At 41.8% G+C, this 6225-nt stretch overlaps 1 non-coding gene across 1 annotated transcript; it reads right to left on the bottom strand.

Moving 5' to 3' along the window:
- Positions 1 to 3931: 3931 nt before the first annotated feature.
- Positions 3932 to 4013, bottom strand: trnas-gcu (transfer RNA serine (anticodon GCU)). Its single transcript has one exon. It is a non-coding gene; the product is annotated as a tRNA-Ser (tRNA).
- Positions 4014 to 6225: the final 2212 nt, after the last annotated feature.

The following is a 6225-nucleotide window of genomic DNA, read 5'->3' as shown; positions in this document are numbered from 1 at the left end:
ATTAATGCCACACTCACAGGAATCCGATTCACGAGAGAAGAAAAAAAGGATAGCCAACTCCCATTCCTAGACGTGATGGTACAGAGAACACCAGACGGAGAATTCACTACAAGAGTATACAGGAAAGCCACACACACAGACCAAGTCCTAAACTACGAAAGTAACCACCCCAACACACACAAATGAAGCTGCATCAGGACACTATTCAAAATGGCCACAACACACTGCAATGCACCAGAACTGCAAAAAGAAGAAGAGGAGCACCTACACAAGGTATTCACCAAAAACGGATACCCGCGCAACTTCATCAGCAGATGCCTAAGAGAAAGACCACGGAACGCGGACATACATACCACAACCAAAAGGACTAGCCACACTAACATACATCAGTAGCATCTCGGAACTGACTGCCAGACTACTGAGACCCCTAGGACTCATAACGGCACACAAACCAACAGCCACGCTCAGACAACCACTCACCAGAACGAAGGACCCGATACCAAACATGAGCAAGACGAATATAGTGTACAAAATACCATGCAAGGACTGCACTAAACACTATATAGGACAAACAGGAAGACAGCTAGCAATCCTCATTCATGAACATCAACTAGCCACGAAACGACACGACCAGCTATCCTTAGTATCCACACACGCAGACAACAAGCAACATGAATTCGACTGGGACAACACTACTATCGTGGGGCAAGCCAGACAGAGAACAGCCAGGGAATTCCTTGAGGCATGGCATTCATCCACAAACTCCATCAACAAACACATCGACCTGGACCCAATATACCAACCACTGCAGCGGACAGCTGAAACTGACAACCGGAAGCGGCAGGGACAGACCACTATAAACACCGGAGGAAACATCAAAGAAACGCTTCGCAGGAGGCTCCCAAGCACTGATGATGTCGCCTAGCCAGGGGACTAAACGTTTGCAACAAAAACTTCCAGCTCAGAGAACAGAACCACAACAATGACTGATGTTGTCTATGATATGGAAGTGCCAGTGTTTGAGTTGAGTAGACAAAGTTAAAAATTACACAATATCAGGGCATTGTCCACCAGGTGTATTTGGAAGCACTAGCTTTCAGAGAGCCGCTCCTTCACCAGGTGGGTGTTTTTCTGCAGAAACTTGGCATGTTTGTCAATATGCGCGATCTTTTGGAAGATCATCTGTACTTTAACAAACCGTTCGTGGTGTCGATGATACCCATGACTTGGAGGTGTTGGTGTTGGACTGGGGCAGCCAAATTTAAAAATCACACAAAGCCATTTTAGATTCCAACAGTTGACAAATACCTGATGAAGAAGCAGTGTATGGAACACTGATGCTTCCAAATACGTCTGTTCGATACAATCTGGTGCTGTGTGATTTTAACTCTGATTGTTCTTGGTAATGTTTAAATCATCGAAGACAGTGAAAGAATTTTCATTCGTGGAGATGAAAATTTCAAATATTATCCACCTCAGCGGAACAAAAATGAATAGTTTGTATGTATGATGAATCTCCACAATGCGCTTGTGCCAAGTAAAAGTCGAACTTACAACTGCCTGATCCGTAGCCAGCTATACGAATGGTTATACCACTGGCCAGATGCACAGCCGAGATTTTACACGCTAAAGAGCTGTGGTGTTAACAAGGACATGAGCAATAACAGTAACAGTCACAAGGTGAACAAAGAACAAAGATAATCACCATCATTGATTCTCTTCAAATTGTCCTCAAAAAATGACCATTCACAATCTGATCAACCAATCAATGAGGCCACTGCTTATCAAGGAAATTGCAACTTACTTTGCTGCTTTTTCATCATAATTTGAGGTAAACTCCAGCCTAATCATAACATCGCATATTCCCGTTAATTTTCAGTTTTAGATTACGTTAATGACCTGTCCGTATTTGCAGGAAACTGAACAACATGAAATGACTGAAAACGTCCTTCCGGTGATGTAAACCAGTGCAGAGTCGGCCAGAAAAGAAAAGACAAAGACATGAAACATCACTCCCGTTTCTCTCTGTACCAATGCGTTTTGATGAGTTGAATATTTGCAGGACTTGTCTTTAATATCTAAAGAATCAATTATTTCCCCGGGAAAGATTCATCATAAATCAATTAACATCTGAGTCGTTGAATCATATTTTACTTCAGATTAAAATAGTTGAAGATCCTTTCCCCAGCCTAATGTCCCAATCCTCCCTCCTCTTCCATGTAAATACCAACTGCTCCAAGTGCGGTTGGAGCTCCCAACCTGACGTTTCAATGCTTCTTGCTGCTCCATTCAATAGAAGCTGCTCTAATTGAAGTTGGAGATCCCAGTTTGATGTCCCAATGCTCCCTGCTCCATGTCAATAGAAGCGGTCCAGTTGAGGTTGGATCTATCACTCTGATGTCCCAATGCTTCCTGCTGCTACATGACATTAAAAGCTGCTCCTGGTGAGAGTGGAGCTCCCAGACGGATCTTGCAAAGCTCCCTGCTCCATGTCAACTGAAGCTGCTCCAAATGAGGTTAGAAATCGCAGTATGATGTTTCAATGCTTCCTGCTGCTTCATGTCAATAGAGGCTGCTCCAGGTGAGGCTGGATCTCAGTCTAATGTTCCAACACTCCCTGCTGCGCAATGTCAATAAAGGTTGCTCCACGTGTGGTTGGAACTCCCAGTCTGATGTCACAATGCTCCTTGGTCCATGTCAACAGACGCTGCTCCAGATGAAGTGGGAGCTCCCATTCCTGGCAAATCACACACCTCTATACCATCATGGAAATACTGCCCACTAAGCATTTCCACCACTGGAGCCATTGGTGGTATATCCACATCATGAGAACCTGATATTAATTTTAGGCACCGTCGAATCATTATTTCCAAAAGTCATTCTTTCTTAAACCTTATTTAGCATATGCATATTGCAGTCAATCCGAAGTTAGATAATGGTGCTAATTGATGTATTCTCAATAAAAATTATATCCTATTTTTCATGTTGAGTAATTGCGACTTAGCAAGGACAATGTTTGTAGTGAAATCACACTTTTATTCCAGGTAAGGGAATGTGGTTTACATTATTTAAAATAAACTTGTTCACTGTCTAAAATGATCAAATAGATCTCAATTTCAAAACAAAATTGGTTACGTTGTCATCCATCTGAAATGTGTTGCCTTATTCTTTCAACCACAAGGGTATTAGAGCGAAACGTCTGTTAATGACATGCGTATAAAGACACTTTAAGTCATTTTTCATGTTTATGCTGCATGAATCTGTGGTTATTGATCCACAGTTTAGGTTCAGCCCCTACAGTTAACATGCTGACTTCTCCAGTTTTTCATAGTTCAATGTGATGCATCCAGTGTGTGCAGAACGAGAGGGACTCGCTTCCCACATCTTGTATTTAGGCCTTATGTCCAGCATTCATCAATGGCGAGAGCAAGGGGCGAGGGCCAGACCAATGTGTAAGTCTTTCTGTGCCCATGCACAGCACCCACATCGGCAATTCTCTACTGTACATTTACAGCTAGTTCTCGATGGCCCTACACCCACGCCCTGCTCCTTTTGAAATATCTCCATTATTTTGTGCTCTTCTCACCAAGATGAACCACTTCTACTCAACCTGCTCCAGATTTCATTTGACAAAATAATCATTAAGAATCCCACTGCATAAACATGCCCTTCACATCTCTTGTTATTTGGCTTTCCTGGATCTCTTTCGTACGATAAAAGGTCACAGCAGCTTGACTTGTAAAAGAAAGTCTCGTTCCTTTTCAATATCCCAATGCAATCTACATTTCAATGCAGTTTAGGCAACAGGACCAAATTATTCTTTGAGATTTTATAATAGCGTCGATGCATACAAACTGATATTGCAGTTCCAATTTCAGTAAGACAGTTGTGATCATCCAAAAATAGCAACATTGAAAATCACTGACAGCACCGACGAGAGTGGGACTCGAACCCACGCGTGCAGAATACAATGGATTAGCAGTCCATCGCCTTAACCTCTCGGCCACCTCGTCACATGCGCCTGCATCCTTATGAATAAGTGAATTGCATAATTTATGCAGAGCAGCAGACATTTCTCCCTTGTTTTGGTGAAATCATAAATAGCACAGTACGGTTCTAAGACTATTGTCTGTCATCTTGGTTGTGGGGCAAGCGCATTCGCACTGTGACACTCTGCTCACAGTGGTCTGAACAAAAATGAAGAAATGACTATGTAACAAGGTCTGTTGAATTCTGTGAAGATTTGAAGTCAATGGAATGAAGAACCCGAGACAGTAGGAGGTGTTCTTTCAAGAAAGAGTTGGAGAGAGCTCTTAAGGATAGTGGAATCAAGGGTTATGTGGATAAGGCAGGAACAGGATACTGATTGAGAATGATCAGTCATGATCATATTGAATGGTGGTGCTGGCTCGAAGGGCAGAATGGCCTGTTCCTGCACCTATTGTCTATTGTTTATTAAATTGCCTGTGAGGAATTGTTTGCCAGACTGGAGTAGAGTGCATAGTGCTCAATGTCATTATTCGGAACACCTTTCTTCCACTCAGATATGTTTGACATGCACTTGTGTCTAGGACAGACAATTTCAAAATCCTAAATAAGGCTAAACTGACAATTGAACTCAACAATGCAAAAACCTTGATCTGCATCAGTTTCCTGGGCCGTGCGACACCAAGTCACTGTATGATCACAGCAAAACAGTGAGCAAGTGTCAGATGGAAAATGAGTGCAGTGCGAGAGCGCATGCTGGGACCAGCAGTTGACACACGGGGAAGTGTATTTCCCACAACAGGAACACTTCCCACACAGCGGACTGCGGTGGAAGAATTCAGAGGGAGTTTACACTTTGGAATTTGATGCCAGAGATCCAATGGAAATCTGTCATTGCGTCTGTTCAAGATGAAGATTTTAAGATTTCTACAGAAGAAAAACAAAATGAAGTGCTCATAGTGAAGGCAAATGTCGAAATTGTATATTTCAACAATCTACCCATCTTTGCAATGAGTAGCTCACCACTTTCCTCACTCGGGGCCAGAACCACTGGTGAAGATGATCGTACAATCCCCGTTACTAGCCATGGAATCAGAGAAATTCGGTTTCCCAAACGTTAAGGTAAAACCAGGAATGTGGAGGTAAGCATTAATGTGTTGCTCCTGTGCTGCAGGTGACCAGTGCACGGTATCTCTGTTCCAGTATAGTGGGCTGTGCTGTGCCGAAGTTTTACGTTTGAGCATCACATGGAGCAGCTTCAATTTGTCGTCTGTGTTGAGGCGTACGGATAAAAGGTGATATTGAGCAAAGCCAAGTTTATGGGAAGATACCCGTGTTTGTGGATTGAGAAACGACCTTTTCTGGATAATGACTCCTTGATCAACAAACATACTGCAAGTATTTAAAAAGTGTAGAGACATGCGTGGAGAAAGAGCCGAAGGTGAATTTTCAGCAGATGGATAACGTTTCCCATGTGCACTGCGTTAAATTCCGGGAAAATAGATGTTGATCTGGTTTCATGTTATGCAGTTTGTTGCAAACTCACAAAGGTTATTGCAATAATAAAAAATAAATTACATATGACCGTTTGAATATTGTATTGAATTGAATTTTGGTCTGAGCATATTTTATCTTCAATGGCGTGCTGCAGAGAAGTATAGAGGTTTAACAATACAAAAGGACAGAGTCTTCATGGTGGATTTCTTGGGTGGAGTTAAGAATGTACGAAATATACATAACATCATGTGAATGTGGTCAAAGCTTTAAAGTAGGTGTTGCATCTCCAAGTGACGGTTCAGTTCCTATTCATTAGGATGTAACCTCTGTCTGCAGTTATATTAGGACATCTGCTCCATTTACAGAGTTTCACCTTGAATAATACGTCACACCTTACCAACCCATGAACATTTTATATTCAATCTCATTCAGTTGTACGTATTCATGAAATGTCTTTGTGTCTGAAGTCAACCAAATTCGAAATTGTTACGCAACCCCACTGACTTTCTCTCAATGGTAAATTCCATCCTTGTATGTTTGCTCGTGTATCTTTTAAATCACTGTGAAATCAGCTTCTACGCTTTATTTCTGTAAATTCATTCACGATTTAAATAATTTTATTGAGTGGAAGAAACTCTCATCCAAACCTTTCTTAATCATTCACTAATGGTTTTGAAGCTCTAACTAAAGTTATTGTTACACTCGAAAGAGGGAATTTCCCTGATTTAGTCATTCAAACCT

The sequence above is a fragment of the Chiloscyllium plagiosum genome, unplaced genomic scaffold (genome assembly GCF_037043375.1).
Source record: "Chiloscyllium plagiosum isolate Xiang-an unplaced genomic scaffold, Cpla_swu_hap1 HiC_scaffold_164, whole genome shotgun sequence".
NCBI classification, from domain to species: domain Eukaryota; kingdom Metazoa; phylum Chordata; class Chondrichthyes; order Orectolobiformes; family Hemiscylliidae; genus Chiloscyllium; species Chiloscyllium plagiosum.
The sequence above is the reverse complement of the archived record's forward strand: the minus strand, read 5'-3'. Positions and strand labels throughout refer to the sequence as shown.